Below are 21,952 nucleotides of genomic sequence, written 5' to 3'. Positions count from 1 at the left end.
GTAGAGGGTGACAAAGAGAAAATATCTGATTAATATTTGCCCCTGCATTTTAGCTAGTGTGGCTGGAATAATATTAGTGATTTTAATTGAGATGAATAATTTGGGACAGGTTGAGGTTGAGGTATCTCTGGGATATCCAGAAATGATAATGAGTAGATGCTAGGGTAATGCATCAAGAATGTGAGAACAGGAATGAGTTGTTGATATGCACTAGGCACTAGGGGATCATATTTGTGGTGGTTAAAACCACCAAAAATGAATGAGCTCGCCCAGGAAGCATGTGTAGAGTGAGAATATTGATTGCGTTACTCTTATAGAAGTAGACTATATTGAGCATAAGAGATGACAGCCTTGCTCTGTTCTGCCATGTAGCCTGCATATTGTGCCAACTGTAGAGTTCTCATTTTATATAAGTAAAAAAGATATCTAAAGGAAATACTTAAAAGACATTTATAACTGGTGTGTGTTTAGAGAAGAGTAAGAAAACTCTATTCTAAGCCATATGAGAAATAAAATAGTGGCTCATTTGCCTAGAGAAAGGAAAATCTCCAAGCATATAACAAGTAAGGTATTTGAAGGGCTGTCATAAGGAAAATAGATGTTTTATCTTTGTGTTTCTCCTGAAAGCATGTCTAGAAATGTAGTTAGATTTTTAACTTAATTAGAGAAAGCATTTTCTGAATATTTGTTCTATCTGAAACTGGGATGAGCTCTTTTTGGGAGAGAAAGAGTTCCTTGTTTCTGGCTGTTTGGCAGTAGTCCAGGTTTGTTGTGGGAGGAATAGAATCTTTAGGGAAAGGGGTAAGGACAAGAAGATATCCTATGTCTAAAAAACATTTTATGATTCTTTGTCAGGGGATGCCCTTTACTTAATAAATTTTGTAGTCTGATAAAAATATCCAGTGGGTTCTTTCACTCTAGGACTTAATTTTTTTAAAAAAATTATTGGAATCTGGTTCACTTTAAGACTCCTACTTCTACTTAATGAGGTTGTTTTCCTCTGACTAAATATTGGTTATATTTTCTTCATATCTTCTTTGACCTTTGGCTATAACAATTCTCTCAACAATATTAAAAAGGGTATTATTTGGAATTGACAATCTTATTTGCTAGTAGCTGAATGATCTAGTGGTGAAAATGACTGGCAGAGTCATGTAGTCTATAGAGTAGCAGAGTACAATTTTAATAGTTCTGTGAAATCTTTATCTCAGAATAGAATAATTTAACAAATATATTGAATAAGCTTGTATGGCAAAGTGCAAGTACAAAGTGATGTTTCTCTTTCTTACCATAGCCTCTTTGGTCCTTCTCTCTTGCCTTCTTCTTCCTTATCCCTGGATAAGGTCTCAGGAAGATCTAGTTGCTTTTCCAGTTAGCTTTAGGTACTAAGAAATTCACAATCATATATAATAATTCCCAAGGCTTATTTAACTGAAGCTTCTATTCTCCCCTTAATCTCTCTTGGATCAAGCCTGCAGTGATTGAAGAAAACTACCATGGGGCAGGGAGTTTGTGATTTCTTTATTTTATCAACTTTCTCTTCTGCTTTTCCTTCACCTTCCACTCATAGAGCTGATCTAGTGCCCACAGAGTTGGAAGAGATTATGAGGAAGAGAGGTAAGGGGCAGCAATTTTTACCTGATTTGTATAGCTATAAAAGTACATTGGTGACTGTAGCATCCTGGGTCTAATCAGGAGATAGAAACAACACAGTAGACTAAACAAAGGATGTTTCATATAAAGAATTAAGGATGATAAAAGAGTAACTATGAGATGTAAGGAAATTATACAGCATGCTAGGGCTGAGGGAATGTGCATAACCGACAACAAACTTGGAATGGATTCAGGTCTTCTTGTAAGAGAAGGAATGGTTCAGCCCACTAGATAGCAGAGACGTTCCCTCAATTGGTTAGCCTGGAGCTGGCAGGAGTTGCCAGCAAGTGATAGACAACTTTCCACAGTGCCAGTGGGATTAGCAGGGGATCAGCAGCTGGGGGTGTGGGCTCACAGTGGGACCTGGGACAGGTCCTGGCAGGAGGCCTTTAGAGCACAGGTCTGAGTGGGGCTCTGGTTTCCAGGCTGTGGAAAGGTTATCACCAGGCGAGACTGGAAAGGTCACAGAGGGACTACATTCTCAGCCGATAGCTGGGGCAGTGCTTCACTGGATGACCTCACACTCATGCCACTCACCCCTGACCCATGGTGAAAACTACAGGGCAGAATTTTCCTCCTGCAATTTTCCTACATTCCTCTACTGAGATAGCTTCATACTGTGCTCACTTTAAAGGATAAATGCTTAAGGAAATTTTACCATCACAGAGCATATATTGAAAGGTGTATTCTGAGATAAGAGGCAATATATTGCTAACTAACATAGTGATTGTGAGATGTGGAAGATGTTAAATAGTGATTTTTTTTTCTCATGATTTGCTGCTTAGATGCGGATGAGGTGTGAGTGCTGGAAAAACTGATTTCATGATCTCATAGTGTGTCTGGAATTGGTGGGTTCTTGGTCTGACTGACTTCAAGAATGAAGCCACGGACCCTCGTGGTGAGTGTTACAGTTCTTAAAGGTGGCGTGTCCGGAGTTTGTTCCTTCTGATGTTTGGATGTGTTCGGAGTTTCTTCCTTCTAGTGGGTTTGTGGTCTCTCTGGCCTCAGGAGTGAAGCTGCAGACCTTTGTGTTGAGCATTACAGCTCCTAAGGTGGTGTGTCTGGAGTTGTTCATTCCTCTCAGTGGGTTCGTGGTCTCACTGGCCTCAGGAGAGAAGCTGCAGACCTTCGCGGTGAGTGTAGCTCATAAAGGCAGTGTGGACCCAAAGACTCAGCAGCAGCAAGATTTATTGCAAAGAGCGAAAGAACAAAGCTTCCACATTGTGGGAGGGGACCACAGTGGGTTGCCACTTCCAGCTTGGGCATTCTGCTTTTATTCCCTTATCTGGCCTCACCCACAACCTGCTGAATGGTTAATTTTACAGAGAGCTGATTGGTCCGTTTTGACAGGGTGCTGATTGGTGTGTTTACAATCCCTGAGCTAGACACAAAAGTTCTCCAGGTCCCCACTAGATTAGCTAGACACAGAGTACTGATTGGTGCATTCACAAACCCTGAGCTAGACACAGGGTGCTGACTGGTGCATTTACAAACCTTGAGCTAGACACAGAGTGCTGATTGGTGCATTCACAACCCCTTAGCTAGACATAAAGGTTCTCCAAGTCCCCACTAGACTCAGGAGCCCAGCTGGCTTCACCCAGTGGATCCCGCACCGGGGAGCTGGTGGAGCTGTGGGTCAGTCCCGTGAGGTGCGCTGGCACTCCTCAGCCCTTGGGTGGTCGATGGGACTGGGTGCCGTGGAGCAGGGGGCGACGCTTGTTGGGGAGGCTTGGTTGGTGCAGGAGCCCACGGCGTGGGGGAGGCTCAGGCGTGGCGGGCTGCGGGTCCCGAGCCCTGCCCCGCGGGGAGGCAGCTGAGGCCAGGTGAGAATTTGAGCGCCTGCCGGCACTGCTGGGGGACCCGACGCACCCTCCGCAGCTGCCGGCCCGGGTGCTAAGCCTTACTTCACTGCCCCGGGCGGGCGGCTCCGCCGGCTGCTCTGAGTGCTGGGCCGCGGAGCCCACGCCCACCCGGAACTCGCGCTGGCCCGGAAGCGCCGCGCGCGGCCTCGGTTCCCGCCCGCGCCTCTCCCTCCACACCTCCCCGCAACTGAGGGAGCCGGCTCCGGCCTCGGCCAGCCCAGAAAGGGGCTCCCACAGTGCAGGGCCGGGCTGAAGGGCTCCTTAAGGGTGGCCAGAGTTGGCGCCAAGGCTGAGGAGGTGCCCAGAGCGAGCGAGGGCTGCCAGGGCTGCTAGCAGGCTGTCACCTCTCAATAGCAGTTTTGTGTATGGGATCTAGCCCCTCCCTAAGAGGTGAGTGCAAGTTATTGGCATTCTTGAATTTCTTTCCTACTTTTGGGACCTCAGGCAATAATGGAATGAAAGAAAAACTCGATAAAGGATATCATTTCCACATGCTTTCCTCATATCTCTTCTCACCTCCATGTGTCTGTAGTTGAAAGTCTAAATTTTTGTTTTCTCCTCACAGATTTCCAGATGGACCCGTTATCTTATCAAGTCTAATACCTGTACCTTTCCTTTACATTTTTAGGAGTGATTCTACCTTGCATTTTTTTCTTCATGACACTACAAGCTCCGTTTTTTTTTCCTTAAACTTTTTCCTTGAGGAAAGCAATCACTACCCATTTGATTCTCCCAGTAGGCAATAACCACAGGTACATCAGAGAACATGATCAGTAATTACCCAGACCACATAGGGTAATTTCTGTCAATTGGTTAGGGCCAATTTCCCCCAGCTACTATTTGGGTAAATGACAAAAGTACAGATTAACTTTGAAGCCTCTGGAACAATTTCCCTAACCTTCCCTTATGTATCTTATATGTGGGTGAGGGGCAAATGCTGGCAGGCTGATTTTATAAACTCTTTGTGCGTCCTACCACATCGCTGACAGCGTGAGTTACTTGGCATTCTTGATTTTTTTTTTTTTTTTTTTTTTTTTTACTTTCCAAGTGGCTGAAGCAATTCTCAACTGTTTTCATAGTGGTCAACTAACAATCGTTGTTTTGGAAAGTTTTAATAACAAAATTTTTATATTATATTCATGAAGAACTGGATGACCGTATTGCTAAGTGGGCTGCAGTACATTTGGACGACAAAGGAGAACTCTGTGGTCATCATGGAGACAGTTATTTACATTTTATGTTCAGCACATGGCTGGTCAGCAGACAGCTCTGGGGCCATCCTGTCATCTGTGGCTTGACTCAAGGACCCATTTGGAGATTTATGTTGCAGATCCTGTACTGCCCGCACAGTAGGGGTCTTTCTGTGTTTGCCAAATTGGAGCCAGAGATTTTATTAAACATCCACATTGGGGATTAAGAAATGTTGATAATTGCAAGCAGAAAAACAAAAGATTTTTACTGAGTTTATGATGAAATCTTCTTGTATAACCTTGCCATTTAATGCACATTTAATAATTGTTCTACCTAGAACAATGTTCCATTGTCTCTGAAAAAGACATGGTGTTTCCTAGCCACCATTTGATAGAGGGAGAAGGGTATACTTTTTATATTCTTCCTTCTTGGGAAACCTAAGTAGTCAAAAAATAGTACGGAGGTTTAGAAACGGGATGAAAAAACTAAGATAAAGATTGGACTTCACAATTTAGGTACACAATGATTATCAATGAGAGGAACAAATTAACTATATCTTTTTCTTATAAAAAAATCATGTGGGGAAGGAAGCCTCTGAGATTTTAGAAGAAAAAAAAATAATTTTGGTGAATTCATCATTGCCCACAATCTGGCCAGTAATTTTCCTTCTTTTTCTTTTTCTTTCTTTCTTTTTTTTTCCTTCCTTCCTCCCTCCCTCCCTCCCTTCCTTCCCTCTTTCTCTCTTTCTCTCTTTCTTTATTTTTTAGGGGAGTCTCTTTCTGTTGCCAGGCTGGAGTGCAGTGGCACGATCCCGGCTCACTGCAACCTCCGATTCCTGGGTTCAAGCGATTCTCCTGCCTCAGCCTCCCGAGTAGCTGGGATTACAGGCACGCACCACCATGCCCAGCTAATTTTCATATTTTTAGTAGAGGCGGGGTTTCACCATGTTGGCCAGGATTGTCTCGATCTCCTGATCTCGTGATCCGCCTGCCTCGGCCTCTCAAAAGTGCTGGGATTACAGGCGCGAGTCACCGTGCCCGGCCAGCAGTTTTCTTAATCATAATTGTGTGTTCTTGCTTAGTGTGTTACTTCTTTTTGAACAAGTTTGGATTTTCTCCCATTCTCTTCTCTAATTGTTAAACTACTCTTCATCTTTCAATATCCAGCTCTGACAGGGCCCTTCTGTGAAATTGACTCGTCTACTCTTGGCAGAGATGATAATCTGTCTTCCCTCTATGCCCTGACAAAACTCTTTTTGTTCTTATATTTTAAAACCTGCTATGTTTGACCAGTAATCAATTTATAATCTATCTTCTATCTGTTCTATCTAATCATTCATCATCATCTATTTATGTATTTTATTCATCATATCTTTCCTATTAAAATGCAAACTCATCTAATAAGGTGAGTCCTGTGTATGATTCAATTTCCTGTCCTACAGTTCTTGGCACATATAGGCATACCTTTTTTTTTTTCTTTGAGCTGAGGTTGCTCTGTTGCCCAGGCTGGAGTGCAGTGGTGTGATCACAGATCACTACAGCCTCAACCTGCTGGGCCCAGCAATCTTCCTGCCTTAGCCTCTTGAGAAACTGGGATTACAGGCATGAACAACCACAGCCACATAATTCAATTGTATTGCACATCTTTTACAAACTGAAAATTTGTGGTGACCGTGTGTTGACCAAGCCTATTGGCACCATTTTTCCAACAGCATGTGGAAAAATGTCTCTGTGTCACATTTCATGTCTCTGTCACATTTTGGTAACTCTTGCAATATTTCAAATGTTTCATTATTATTATATCTATTATGATGATCTGTGATCAGTGATCGCTGATGTTACTACGGTAATTGTTTTGGGGTTCCATGTACCACACCTATGAAGATAAGAAACTTAACAGATAAATGTTGTGGGTCTTCTGACTGCTCCACTGACTGGCTGTTCCTCCATCTCTCTCTCTCTCTCTCTCTCTCTCTCTCTCTCTCTCTCTTTCTCTCTCTGTCTCTCTCTCTCTCTCTCTGTCTCTCTCACTCTCATTTCTCTCTCTCTGTCTCCCTCCATGCCCCCCTCCTTAGGCCTCTCTCTTCCCTGAGACACAACAATATTAAAGCTAGGCCAGTTAATAACCTTACAATGGCTTCTAAATATTGAAGTGAAAGGAAGAGTTGCACATCTCTCACTTTAAATCAAAGCTAAAAATGATTAAGCTTAGTGAGGAAGGCATGTCAAAAGTCAAGACAGGTCAAAATCTAGGCCCCTTTTGCTAAACGGTTAGCCAAGTTGTGAATGTAAAGGAAAATTTCTTGAAGGAAATTGAAAGTACTACTCCAGTGAACACACAAATGATAAGAAAGTAAAACAGCCTTATTGCTGATATGGAGAATGTTTTAGTGGTCTGGATAGAAGATCAAACCAGCCACAACATTCCCTTAAGCCAAAGACTAATCCAGAGCAAGGACTTAACTCTCTTTAATTCTATGAAGGCTGACAGAGTTGAGAAAGCTGCCGAAGAAAAGTTGGAAGCTAGCAGAGGTTGATTCATGAGGTTTAAGGAAAGAAGCCATCTCTATAACATAAACGTACAAGGCAAAGCAGCAGGGCTGATGTAGATGCTGTGGCAATTTATCCGGAAGATCCAGCCAAGATTGTTGATGAAGATAGTTGCACTAAATGCCAGGTTTTTCAATGTGGACAAAACAGCTTTCTATTGAAAGAAAATGCCATCTAGGACTTTCACAGCTACAGAGAAGTTCATGCCTGTCTTCAAAGCTTCAAAAGGCATATTGACTTTCTTATTAGGGGATAATGCAGCTTGTGACTTTAAGTTGAAGCCAATGCTCATTTACTATTCAAAAAGTGGAGCCTAAAGATATGACTGAATTGCTGCAATCCCAGATAAAAGTTAAGCAGAGCAGATGAGGAGTTGCTTCTTATGGATGAGTAAAGTAAGTGATATCTTTTTTTTTTTTGAGATGAAGTCTCACTCTGTCACCCAGGCTGGAGTGCAGTGGCACGATCTCGGCTCACTGCAACCTTTGCCTCCTGAGTTCAAGTGATTCTCCTGCCTCAGCCTCCTGAGTAGTTGGGATTGCAGGCATGTGCCACCATGCCTGGCTAATTTTTGTATTTTTAGTAGAGATGGGATTTCATCATGTTGGCCAGGCTGGTCTCGAACTCCTGACCTCAGGTGATCTGCCCACCTCGGCCTCCCAGAGTGCTGGGATTACAGGCATAAGCCACCATGCCTGGCCAAAAAGTGGTTTCTTGATATGGAAGCTATTCCTGGTGAAGATGCTGTGAACATTGAAATGACAGCAAAGGATTTAGCATATTCCATAAACTTAGTTCATAAAGCAGTGGCAGAGTTTGAGAGGATTGACTCCAAATTTGAAAGAAGTTCTATTGTGGGTAAAATGCTATCAAACAGCATTGCACGCCACAGATAAATCTTTAATGAAAAAAAAAAAGAGTCACTTGATGCACCAATCTACACTGCTTTCTTATTTTCAGAATTTTCCATAGCCACTCCAACCTTTAGCAACCACCTCTTGATCTGACAGCAGCCATCAACATCTACAAAAGACTCTCCACCAGCAAAAATATGATGACTTGCTGAAGGCTTAGATGATCTTTAGCATATTTTAAATCAATGAAATATTTTAAAATTGAGATCTATACATTATATTGGGACATAATGCTATTGCACACTTCAAAGACTGCAACATGGTATAACTTTTATATGCACTGGGAAACCAAAAAATGTGTATGACTTACAGTACTCCAGTGGTATGAAACTGAACCTGCAATATCTCCACTGATAGTAGGTGGCCAAACAACTGAATAATAAAGCAAAAATTCTGAGTAGTGAAGTTCGTCGTAAACACTGAATCTTGAAGGAAGTTAAAAGCTTTATTTTTTGGCTGGGCGCAGTGGCTCACACCTGTAATCCCAGCACTTTGGGAGGCCGAGGCAGGCAGATCACCTGAGGTCAGAAGTTCAAGACCAGCCTAGCCAACATGGTGAAACCGCGTATCTACTTAAAATACAAAAATTAGCCAGGCATGGTGGCAAGAACCTGTAATCCCAGCTACTCAGGAGGCTGAGGCAGGAGAATTGCTTGAACCTGGGAGGCGGAGGTTGCAGTGAGCTGAGATCGCACCATTGCACTCCAGCCTGGGGGATGAGAGCGAGACTTTTTTTTTTTTCCTTTAGACTTTGAGCTTTCATTAACCTAACAGTTGGTTCTGGCTGCTGTCTAGCTTTTTGAAGCAGGGACAGGAGATTTCAAAACAGTGCTGCATACACAGAATGCAGATGCTTTTTTTTTTTTTTTTCCCCAAGTTCCTTCATTTCAAGGCCATGGACTTTTGCCAAATTATGAGGAAGTCAGCAAAACAGGAGGCAAGGCATGTGTCCACTCTGAAGCACTTCCCTGATTCATGTGGTCAAGCCAAAACAGTTGTTTTGGGTATCTACTATTTACTAGACACTGGGCAAAAGTCTGCCTGAATGAGTCATGTGATGGGACTTTGCCATCCGTGGAAGTAATGATGGGGGCAGAGTGGGGAGAGCTAAGGCAGCAATGCTTGTGTATGGTGGCTGATTAAGGGAGAGGTGAATTTCTGGATTGATTTGTATATCTCTGTGAGCAGAAGCTGAAGAAAGAAAGTTTCCATTCCTCTCCCATTGCCTTAATTTAGATCCTTTTCCTCTCTACAAAGATGTATATTTCTGAATTCACACTGATCTCCCTTATATCCATCATGCTCACAGCAGCAAACATTATATTTTTGATCACATTATTATCTTGATGAAAACCTTCAATGACTTCTCACTGACTGCCTTAGCTTAGCTTACAAAGCTCCCTGTCATTCGCGCTATTCCCACCTCTTCAGCCACATTTCTGGCACTCCCTGCCTTGTTTATAAAGTGATAACTTTTTATGTCTAGCTCTGTTTGTTCATAAATACTTTGAGTGTGGAGCCTGTATTTCATTTATCTTTTTTCTCCTTAGCTGCTAGCATAATGTCTGCAATACAATAGAAGTTCACTAAATATAAGCACATCGGTTTATTGAGGTCAGGGACCATGCCTTATACATTTCTATTTCTAGCTCTTACCACACTTCCTAGTATATAGTGGTGTTCAAACAATTTTGTTTAAGTCACCTGAACTGAAAGTGGGCCTCCACAGCAATCAACATTTGTTAAATAATTAATTTTTTGTGAATATATCACGTGTACTACAGTACAACTACAGTACAGCAGATTTTCTCCAATTATTCTTTTTCTTAAAATTATACTTTAAGTTCTAGGGTACATGTGCACAACGTGTAGGTTTGTTACATATGTATACATGCGTCATGATGGTGTGCTGCACCCATTAACTCGTCATTTACATTAGGTATATCTATCCAATTATTCTTAGTGTGTGACATTCTGCTAGCTATCAGCTACTGCAGGCCTGATTTTTCCCAGTTTTCTCTCCAGAAAAGTCAATATTTGCATCCTATACTGTTTCCTGGCTTTATATTGTTTGTTTGATTGTTTGTTTGCAAACTTGAGTTTGCAAGTCCAATTCAGTTAAATTTGATAGCCATATATATTAATTAAAATATAATGTTAGTTTGCACCATATTAATTTGCAAATATTTGAATATCCTTGACTTACAAAAATATTTACTTTATGTGGTGGGCAAAGATAGTTTGATTTTTCTTAATCTTTCTACCTATTTTCCTGGTGATCTGATAAGGGTAGTATGACAACTATTAATATATTGCTAAGTGACATTGCTTGTGATAAAAATGATTGAGTGGCCAGGCATGGTGGCTCACGCCTGTAATCCCAGCACTTTTTGAGGCTGAGGTGGGTGGATCACGAGGTCAAGAGATCAAGACCATCCTGGTCAACATGATGAAACCTTGTCTCTACTAAAAATACAAAAGTTAGCTGGGCATGGTGGTACGTGCCTGAACTCTTAGCTACTCAGGTGGCTACTCAGGCAGCTGAGGCAGGAGAATTGCTTGAACCAGGGAGGCGGAGGTTGCAGTGAGCCGAGATTGCGCCACTGCACTCCAGCCTAGTGACAGAGCAAGACTCCATCTAAAAAAAAAAAAAAAAAAGAAGATTGAGCAACTATTATAGAAGAAACTATATATGAATTATAAATACCTTATGTGAAGGCAATATCTTAGACTTTCTTAGACTTTCTTAGTATGTTAACTCTTGTAATGCCATGTCTTTTGAGGGGAGCCTGGAAGCTAAGCTTGTGGAGTTTTACAAGAGCTATTGATTTCTGTGGAAAGTGAGGCTTCTAAGCTAGGTTGTTTACCACAATGCCTGTGGTACGCAGCCTCCAAAATGGATCCAAAAAATCCCTGACTCCCGGTATTCATGCCCTTATGTAATTTCATTCCCTTAAGTGTAGGCTGGACTTAGTGACTCATCTCTAACAACTAGGATATAACAAAAGTCATGGCCAATTCCAAGATAAGGTTACAAATGGCCCTAGGTTCCTTCTTGTTCATCCTCTCTTGTGCTCTTGTTTGATCGCTCTGATGTAAGCCTGTTAGTACGTTGTGTGCTACTCTCCTATGGAGAAAGCCTACGTGGCAAGAAACTGAAGGAAGCATCTGGCCAACAGCAAGAACAGAACTGAGGCCTTCAGTCCAATAACCTGTAAGGAACTGAACTCTGCCAACAATCAGGCAATGAGCTTGTAAGTGAATCTTCCCCTAGTGAAGTATTGAGATTACCGCATCCCTGGCTGATGCCTTGATTACAACCTTGTGAGATACCTTGAGCCAGAAGACTCAGGTAAACTGCACCCAGATTCCTGTCCTATAGAAACTGCAAGATTAAAAAAAAGAAGGTTTGTTGTTTTAAGCCAGCAATTTTGGGGCCAATTTGTTATGCATCAATAGATAACTAATACACTATATGTCTGCAAGTTTCATCTCCTTGCATCTGAGCAGTCATCTGGGAAACATGTATTTCCCAGAGAGCTATGCTGGACCAACACTGATGTGCTGGATCACTGCAAGGATTCCTGATGATGAGGAATGTTTGATGCTACCCTACTGGCAAGTGGATTCTGTTCTATATTCTACTGATGCCTATGGTAGTGTGTGAGTCAGAATTTTAGTTGTACATGTGAAGATCTCCCTGACATATGCAGATTAGAGTTAAACCTAATATATCCAGATACTGTGTTGGAAACTGGAAATAGAATTATAGAGAGAGTGTATGATCTCCAGGAAAATAGACATGTAGGCAAATAAAATAGAATATCAGATGTTATCATTTATTAAATAACTATACTATTTTAGGCTTGGCCCTTGGATCTTTACTCATCGCTATAGTTGTTATATTATTTCTATTTAATAGATTATTCTTATTTATTCTTATTATTATTCCTATTTAATAGATTAAAAAACTGAACCTGGCTGGGTGTGGTGGCTCATGCCTGTAATCCCAGCACATTGGGTGGCTGAGGCAGACCGATTGCTTAAGCCTAGAAGTTTGAGGCCAGCCTGGATAATATGTGAAACCCCATCACTACAAATAATACAAAAATTAGCCAAGCCTGGTGGCAAGTGCCTGCAGACCCAGCTACTTGGGAGGCTGAGGTGGAAGGATTGCTTGGGCCTGGGAGGTCAAGCTACAGTGAGCTGAAATCATGCCACTGCACTCCAGCCTGGGTGACAGAGACCCTGTCTCCAAAAACACAAAACAAAACAAAACAAAACAGAAACAAAAAACTGAACCTAAGAAAAGTTAGTTGATTGAGCCAGTGTGTTAGTCGTTTTTATGATGCTATGAAGGAATACCATAGACTAGGTAATTTATAAAGAAGAGAGATTTATTTCTTTCACAGTTCTGCAGGATGTTCAAGTGTGACACCAGCATCTGCTCAACTTCTAGTGAGGCCTCAGGAAGTTTATAACTCATGGCAGAAAGTGAAAGGTGAGCAGGTGTGTCGCATGGCCAGAGAGGGAGCAAGAGACATGCCAGGCTCCTTCAAGCAACCTGCTCTTGAACTAACAGAGAGAGAACCCACTCATCACCAAGGGTTTAATGCTAAACCATTCTTAAGGGATCCATCCTCATGATCCAACACGTCCCACTAGGTCCTACCTCCAAAACTGGGGGTGACATTTTAACATGAGATTTGGAGGAGACACACATCCAAACCATATCAGCCACTATTACAAACTTCAGAAGTGACAGATCTGGGATTGAATCCAGAGTGTGTTTGTTTAAATACCTGTCAATCTTAGGCAATGTTTACCCCATCTTTCTTCTGGGAACCCTGCATACTGTCTTTGGATTCCATGACACTGTATTTCTTGATTGTATTTCCTGGGCTTCTAATTCTAATTTTTTTTTTTAAAACAGATACACACACACAATACATATGTATACAAAATTGTATGCATTATATGTGTGTATATATAAAATATATTTGCAATGTAATCATTTTAAGTATCCGATTCGGTGGCCATTCATTATATTCACAATATTGTGCAACCAGCACAGCTGTCTATTTCCAAAACTTTTTCATCACTTCAAACAGAAACTTGGTATATATTAAGCAATACTTCCCCCATTCTCCCCTCTCCGTAGCCTCTGTTGATTCCTAATTTACTTTCTGTCACTACAAATTTGCTTATTCTAAATTTTTTATGTAAGATAAATCATAACATTCACCCTTTTGTTTTTGACTTATTTTACTTAGAATGTTTGTAAGATTCATCCATGTTGTAGCATGTATCAGAACTTCATTGCTCTTTATGCCTGAATAATATTCAGTTGCATGCATATATTAATTTTTGTTTATCCATTTAAAAATTGATGTATACTTAAGTTATTCATACCTTTTTGTTGTATCTGTTTGAGTCCCTGTTTTCATTTCTTTTGTGTGAATTCCTAGGGGAGGAGTTTCTGGGTTATATAGTAATTCCATTTTTAACTTTTTGAGAAACAGCCAAATTGTTTTCCATAGTGAGTGTACCATTGTACATTCCTGCCAGCAATGTACAAAGGTTGCAGTTTCTCCATATCCTCGCCAATAATTTGCTTTTTTCCCCCCAAAATTATTATAGCCATCCCAATGGGTGTGATGTGGTATCTCACTGTAGTTTTGACTTGTATATCCATATTGACTAACAATGTTGAGCATTTTTCATGTGCTTTTCTCTGATGAATTGAATATTTTATCTTGTGGAGTGGTTATCTTTAGTGAATTTTTTTTCTCTTTGGTGCATAGCTAAATCATCTTTCCTTTGTTCGTATTTGCATACCATATTTTCCTTCGTTCTTTAATTTTTGATATTTTTCTATTCTTGCATTTTAGTTGTGGATCTATTTTTTAAAATCTCTTGGCAATCTTTATCTTTTATCTATAGAAAAGTAGCTCATTAATATTTAATAGAATAATATATATATGGGCTTGTATCTACATTTTTTATGCTTTCTTTTTGTTCTACCATTTCTATCATTTTTTTCTCTATGCCATTTGTTTTTTTATAGACTGAATGTGCTCCCCAGAAGGTATATGTTGAAGCCTTATCCTCCAATGTGATGGTATTGGGAGGTATGGCTTTTGGGAAGTAATTAGGCTTAGATGAGGTCATGAGGGTGGATCCTCTATGTAGATTAGTGCCCTTGTAAGAAGGGGAAGAGATATCAGGCCTCTCTTTTCTGCCATGTGGAGATGTAGCAAGTAGGCAGCCATCTGCAAGACAACAACAGAATCTGCTGGGCTTCTCAGCCTCTAGTGAGAAATACATGTCTGTTGTTTAAGTCACCCAGTCTGTGGTATCTTGGTACAGCTAAGACAGCTTCCTTTTGGATTGGCTCAATAACTTTTATCATCCATGTTTTTCATATATATTACTTTCTTCTTGCTGCTATAAGAAATGGCACAAATTTAGTGGATTACAACAACACAAATTTATTCTCTTACATTTATGAAAGGCAGGGTCTAAAATCAGTTTCACTGGGCTAAAGTCAAGACGTCAACAGGACTAATTCCTCTGGAGGTATGGAAGGGAGAATCTGTTTCCTTGCCCCTGTCAGTTTCTACTGGACACCAGTATTTCTTGCTTTAGGACTCTACTTCATCTTCAAAGCTCATAATTCCAACATCTGCTTTTATCATCACATATCTTTTCCTTTTTTTTTTTTTTTTTTTTTTTTTTAGATGGAGTCCAGCTCTGTCGCCCGGGCTGGAGTGCAGTGGCGCAATCTCGGTTCACTGCAAGCTCCACCTCCTGGGTTCACACCATTCTCCTGCCTCAGCCTCCAGAGTAGCTGGGACCACAGGCACCTGCCACCATGCCCAGCTAATTTTTTGTATTTTTAGTAGAGACAGGGTTTCACCATGTTAGCCAGGATGGTCTCGATCTCCTGACCTCGTGATCCACCCTCCTCAGTCTCCCAAAGTGCTGGGATTACAGGCATGAGCCACCACGCCCCGCCTTTTTTCCTCTTCTATATGTCTGTAGTCTCCTCTTCAAATCCCCCAATGCTTCCCTCTTACAAGAGCACTTGTGATTATATTTAGGGACTGCCTGCATAATACAGAATAATCTCTCCATTTCAAGATCCTTAATTTAATCAATCTGCAAGTTCCCTCTTGCCATATAAAGTAACTATCACAGGTTCCAAAGCTTAGAACATATATATCTTTGGTAGCCACTATTCAGGACCATACTAGCATAAAATTTACACAATTTATTCCAATGGAGAATGCTCCATTGGTCACCCAAAAAATTACAACATGCGTATCTTGACTTATAATATCTGAAGGTAATCAAAACTGTTACCCTCCTTTTGGAAAACATAGGACCTTTGAATACTTTATCTCTTTCCAACTTTTGTATTATATTTGTGAATTTAATTCAATTATTTTATTCTATAAAATATTATTATAATGATTTATATAGTCAATCTTCTTTCATATTTATTTACATATATTTCACCTTTATTTTACTCTTTTTTTCTTGTACTTCAGACCTTTCATCTGGGATTATATGTCATAGAACTTCCTTTTGTGAGAATCATATGGTGCCAAACTTTCTAAATGTACTTGTTTGTTTAAAAATGTCTTTAATTATCTGTCGCTCTTGAAATATTTTTGTTGAGCATAGAATTCCAGGTTGAAAATATAGTCTTTCAACACGTTGAAGAGGTAAGTACACTGTCATCTAGCTTTGAATGTGTTTGTTAAAAAGTCAGCTGTCAGTCTAATCAATGATTCTCTAAGAGTAATCTGTCTTCCCTCCCTCCAAAGAGGCTATTAATGTATTTTCTTCATCTTTAGTATTTCAATGTTACTATTATGTGTATATGAATAAATTTCTGTTCATTTTCTTTTATATTTCTTGGACTTCATGAATCTGAGACATTGACTATGTCATCATTCCAACATCTGCTATTCTATATTCTATCTATATTTTCATTATGTAACTTGGAATAGACATATACATTATACCTTCGCTTCCTTTTTTCTGTCGCTCTTACCCACTCTTTCACATTTTCCGCCACTTCCTTAATCTTTGTGAGGCCTTCTGAATAATTTTTTAAAAATGATTTTCAGTTCTATTTTCTTTTTTTTTATTTTTATTTTTATTTTTTTTATTATACTTTAAGTTTTAGGGTACATGTGCACATTGTGCAGGTTAGTTTCAATTGTGTCTAATATATTATTAAAACTGCACATTAAAGTTTTACTTTGGACTATTCTATATTTTAATTCCAGAAGTTAAATTCAGTTTTTTCCTGCAATTATTATAAGGCTTTCGTTTCTTTTATTTTCTTAAACATTTTAAATATATGTTTAAAATACTTCATATTTGATAATTGCAAAATTATAACAAATTTCTGAAATTTGTGTGAATTCGTTTCTGCTGGTTTTTATTCAGCTTTTGGATGATTCTCCCCTAGTGTGTCTTGTTTCCTTCTGGGCTCATTTTTGATTATGAAATACTTAGTGTCCACATAAAATTATTTTTGGGCATTTTTGAGTTTACAGCCTTTGTGTTTGCTACTTCCAGGCACCAAAGGGCACCTCTTGTCACGGACCACTTTTAATTTGAGGCTTTTAGAACTATAAAATGCTATAAATGTCAGCCACAAATAAGCTTGAGATTTACCTGCAATCCTGAAGACTTTGTGGAATTATTTTCATATCCCATCCCCCTTTCTCATCAGAGCCAAGGCAACTTTCCTTGCATTAGCCTTGGATTGGGACAGGGTTAGATGTGTTTATTTAAGCCATTCTTACCTAAATGAATTGCCCTTCGAGACAGAGACTTTATTACTTCTGAGGTTTTATTGCTCTACCGAAAGTCCTGGGAAACTCTCAAAATCTAAGCTCTTCCTAGGTATGGCAAAATCCCTCAGAATTAAAGTGGTTTCAGTGGTCTGCTCACCTGCTTGGATTTCTCCCTTTGCTTAGATTTTAGGGTTATGATTCATAAGTCTGTTGTCAACTCTACATTATTTTAAAAAGATTCGTATAATGTTTTAACCTGAATTTTTTGTTATTTGTTATCGAAGTTTGATTCACATATTTGACCTATCAAGTTAACAGAAAGAGAAAATGTCTTCTTTGTGTCTTAACTTTCCTTTTATCATTTTCTTCCTTGATCTTTCTGTGCCTCAGTTTGTGCCATTTCTTCTGATCTAGTTTCAATTTCTGAATTTATCCAGTTAGATATGTTTAATCAGTTGTTTGTTTAGGCTTCCAGTGAAATTTTAGGGGGCACATAAGTACCTTGTTACATAATCCAAAGATATTAAGTATATAGTTTGCTGAGTTTACACACACACACACACACACACACACGTATAATCATCACTCCAATTAGTGTCTAAACTATTTTCATAACCCAGTATATTCTAAATTCTGGTGTGCCTCTTTTCAGTCAACTATTTCCTCACCAGGCCACACTGTGCTCATATCTACAACTAAAGCTTTGTCTGTTCCGCTCAAAAATTGTACATAATCCTATGGAGTATGTTATTTTTGTCTGGTTTTCACTCAGCATCATGTTTTTCATATTTATGCATGGTGCTGTGTTCATCAGTACTTCATTGCTTTAAATTTTTGAGTAGCATTTCATTGTTTGAATATGCCACAATGTGTTAATTCAGTCATCTGATAATGGACATCTGGATTATTTGCATATCTTGGCTATTATAATATTTCTTATTTTTTGTGCATATGTGTGTATAAAACATGCAGAATTTAAAAAAAAATTCTCTAGGGTTATTACCTGAAAGTAGAATTGTTGGGTCTATCTATCTGAAAAACCATTAGTCAACATTTTTTTTTCAAAACAAAAACAGACACAGTGCGAAGAAAGTCTGAAAATTAAGTAAAGGCGAATAAAACTACATCATAATCAAACAGTTTAAAAATCAAAGATAAAGAAAATATCTTAAAGGTAGCCAGAGAAAAAAATTTTATGCAACGGTAAAACAATCTTAATGACATCTGATTTCTCCTAAGACAAAAATAGTGCCAGAAGACAGTGGGATGACATAATTATAATGCTGAAAGAAAGCAGTTTTTCAGGTAAACGTTTTAGTCCAATGAAAATATATTTGAAAAAATGAAGGTGATATATAGACATTTTCAACTGTACAAGAGTTGAAAGAACTTGTTAACAGGAAACCTGCACTACAATATATGCTAAAGTCTAGTGGGCTTGGTGCAGCCTCTGCAGTAATTCCTCCTTCCTTGCTGCTCACCACCACCTGCCTGGTTGTCTCAGCCCTGGGCATGCCATTGCCTCCATGAGTATTTCTTCCCTTGCCACCTCTTGGCCTTTGTAAACTTTGTATATTTTTAAAATTTATTTTTAATTCTTGTGGGTCATAGTAGGCGTAGGTATTTATGGAGTACATGATATATTTTGGTACAGGCATGCAATGCTTAATAATCACATCAGGGTAAATGGGGTATCCTTCACCTTAAGTGTTTATCCTTTGGATACAAACAATCCAATCCAATTATATTATTTATTTTTAAATAAGGTCTCTGTTATTTAAAATGTACAATTAAATTACTATTGACTATAGTCACCCTGTTGTGCTATTAAACACTAGTTCTTACTCATTCTATTTTTTTTACCCATTAACCATCCCCACTTTCCCACTCCCCAAACTCCCACTATCCTTCCCAGCCTCTATTAATCATCCTTCTACTCTCTATCTCTATGAGTTCAGTTGTTTTAATTTTTAGCTCTCACAAATTAATGAGAATATCCAAAGTCTGTGTCTCTGTTCCTGGATTATCTCACTTAATATAATAATCTCCAGTTCCATCCATGTTGTTGCGAACAACAGAATCTCATTCTTCTTAGGGCTGAATAGCAATACATTGTGTAAATGTACCACATTTTCTTTATTCATTTAGTTTGTTGATGGATACTTGGGTTGCTTCAAAATCTTGGATATTGTGAGCAGTGCTCCAATAAACATGAGAGTTCAGATACCTCTTCAATATATTGATGTATTAGTTTGTTTTCACACTACTGATAAAGACATACCTGAGACTGGGCAATTCACAAAAGAGGTTAATTGGACTTACAGCTCCACGTGGCTGGGGAGGCCTCATAATCATGGCAGAAGGTGAAAGACATGTCTCACATGGCAGCAGACAAGAGAGCTTGTGCAGGGGAGCTCCTCTTTTTAAAACCATCAGATCTCATGAGACTTATCCACTATCAAAGGAACAGCATGGGAAAGACCTGCCCCCATGATTCAATTACCTCCTGCTGGGTCCCTCCTGAAATGAGGGAATTCAAGATGAGATTTGGGTGGGGACACAGCCAAATGTATCAACTGATTTCCTTTCTTCTGTGTATACACCTAGGAGAGGATTGCTGGATTATATAGTAACTCTACTTTTAGTTTTTTTGAGGAGCCTCCAAACTGTTCTCCATAGTGGTTCTACTAATTTACTTTCCCACCAACAGTGTGGGAGGGTTCTCTTTTCTCTGCATCCTTACCAGCATTTGTTCTTGCCTGTTTTTTGGATAAAAGCCATTTTAACTGGGGTGAGATATATTTTGCAGTGTTGAGTTGCATTTCTCTCTTGGTTAATGTTATTGAGCATCTTTTCATGTACCTATTTGCCATTTTTATGTTTTCTTTTGATAACTGTCTATTAAGATATTTTGCTCATTTTAAAATTCTATTATTATATCTATTTCCTATAGAGTTGTTTGAGCTACTTATATATTCTCGTTATTAATTCCTTGTCAGATTGGTGGTTCACAAGTGTTTTCTCCCATTCTGTGGGTTGTCTCTTCACTTCGTTGATTTTTTTATTTGCTTTGCAGAATCTCTTGAACTTGACGCAATCCCATTTGTCCTTTTAGTTGAAGTTTTTCTTCTTTTTTGATGTAGGCACTTACGGCTATAAATTTTCCTCTTAGTATTGCTTTTGCTGTATCGAGTAGGTTTTGGTATGTGTGTTTCCATTGTCATTTGTTTCAAGAAATGTTTCAATTTTCTTAATTTCTTCATTAACCCGCTGGTCATTTGGGAACATATTGTTTAATTTCTATGTGTTTGTATAGTTTCCAAAATTCCTCTTGTTATTGATTTCCAGTTTTATTCCATTGTGGTCTGAGAAGATGCTTGATATTATTTCAATTTTTTTTGAATGTTTTGAGATTTGTTTTGTGACCCAACATATGATCTATCCTTGAGAATGGCCCATGTGATTAGGAGAAGAATGTGTATTCTGCAGCTGTTGGATGAAATGTTCTGTAAATATCTATTAGGTCCATTTCTTCTATGATGCAGATTAAGTCCAATATCCCTTTATTGATTTTTCTTATGGATAATATGTCCAAGGCAGAAAGAGGGTTGTTGAACTCTCTAGCTATTATTGCTTTGGAGTTTGTCTCCTTCTTTAGCTCTAATAATAGTTGTTTTAACTAGCTGAGTGCTTCAGTGTTGGGGGCATTTATACTTATAGTAGTTATATCCTCTTGCTGAATTCATTCCTTTACCATTGCATAATGACCTTCTTTGTCTCTTATTACAGTTTTTGTCTTGAAATCTATTTTGTCTGATATAGGTATAGCTACTCCTGTTCTTTGTGGTTTCCACTGACATAGGATATCTTTTTCTGTCCCTTTATTTTCAGTCTATGTATATCTCTAATGAGTGTGCTTTTCGTAGGCAATAGATCATTACATTTGTTTTTTAAAATACATTCAGCCACTCTATGTCTTTTGACAGAAGAATTTAGTCAATTTACATTCAATGTTATTATTGATAAGTAAGGACTTTTGTCATTTTGTTATTTGTTTTGTGGTTGTTTTCTGGTCTTCTCTTTCTGCTTTCTTTTTTTTAATTGAAGAGTTTAAGGCTGGGAGCAGTGGCTCACCCCTGTAATCCCAGCACTTTGGGAGGCTGAGGCAGGCAGATCATGAGGTCAGGAGATCGAGATCATGCTGGCTAACACGGTGAAACTCCATCTCTACTAAAAATACAAAAAATTAGCCAGGCGTGGTGGTGGGCACCTGTAGTCCCAGCTACTTGGGAGTCTGAGGCAGGAGACTGGCATGAACCCGGGAGGCGGAGCTTGCAGTGAGCCGAGATTGCGCCACTGCACTCCAGCCTGGGCAACAGAGTGAGATTTCATCTCAAAAAAAAAAAAAAAAAAAAAAAAGTTTAATCCATTTACGTTCAATGTTATTATTAATAAGTAAGGACTTACTCCTGCCATTTTGTTATTGGTTTTGTGGTTGTTTTGATCTTCTCTTTCTTCTTTCTTTACTTTCTGTCTTCCTGTTATTGAAGCTGATTTTGTCTGTTGGTATGCTGCAATTTTTTGCTTTTTATTTTTCATGCATCTCTTGTATGTTTTTAGATTTGAGGTTACCATGAGTCTTGCAGAGATATCTTACAACCCATTATCTTAAAGTTTGACAAAATAACGCTGATTGCATAAAGAAACAAGCAAAAATAAAACTAATAAACACTTTACTCTTTAACTTCATCTCCACACGTTTTAACTTTTTGTTTTCGCTATCTGTATCTTACTGTACTGTCTATGTCTTGAAAAGTTGTCATAGTTATTATTTTTGATTGGTTCATCATTTCCTTTTTCTACATAAGATATGGGTAGTTTACACACCACAGTTACAGTGTTATAATTTCTGTGTTTTCCTGTGTACTCACTCTTACCAGTGAGTTTTGTACCTTCAGGTGATTACT

The 21,952-nt window shown here is 39.0% G+C and overlaps 1 long non-coding RNA gene across 3 annotated transcripts in view; it reads left to right on the top strand.

Moving 5' to 3' along the window:
* The window catches only part of LOC107967178 (uncharacterized), a 616,055-nt gene that overhangs the window by 308,927 nt on the left and 285,176 nt on the right, over positions 1–21,952 (top strand). The window contains exon 1 of one of the 3 annotated variants that reach the window (XR_008538106.2): positions 3,399–3,905. The exons of 1 other annotated variant lie outside the window; for it this stretch is intronic. This is a non-coding gene — a long non-coding RNA (uncharacterized LOC107967178). Of the gene's footprint in view, positions 1–3,398; positions 3,906–21,952 lie in introns of those variants that run through there. One more of the 3 variants, XR_001707469.4, reaches the window with a different exon arrangement.

This window comes from Pan troglodytes, chromosome 9 (genome assembly GCF_028858775.2).
Source record: "Pan troglodytes isolate AG18354 chromosome 9, NHGRI_mPanTro3-v2.0_pri, whole genome shotgun sequence".
In the NCBI taxonomy this organism is placed as follows: domain Eukaryota; kingdom Metazoa; phylum Chordata; class Mammalia; order Primates; family Hominidae; genus Pan; species Pan troglodytes.
This window is presented reverse-complemented; position numbering and strand designations above follow the sequence as displayed.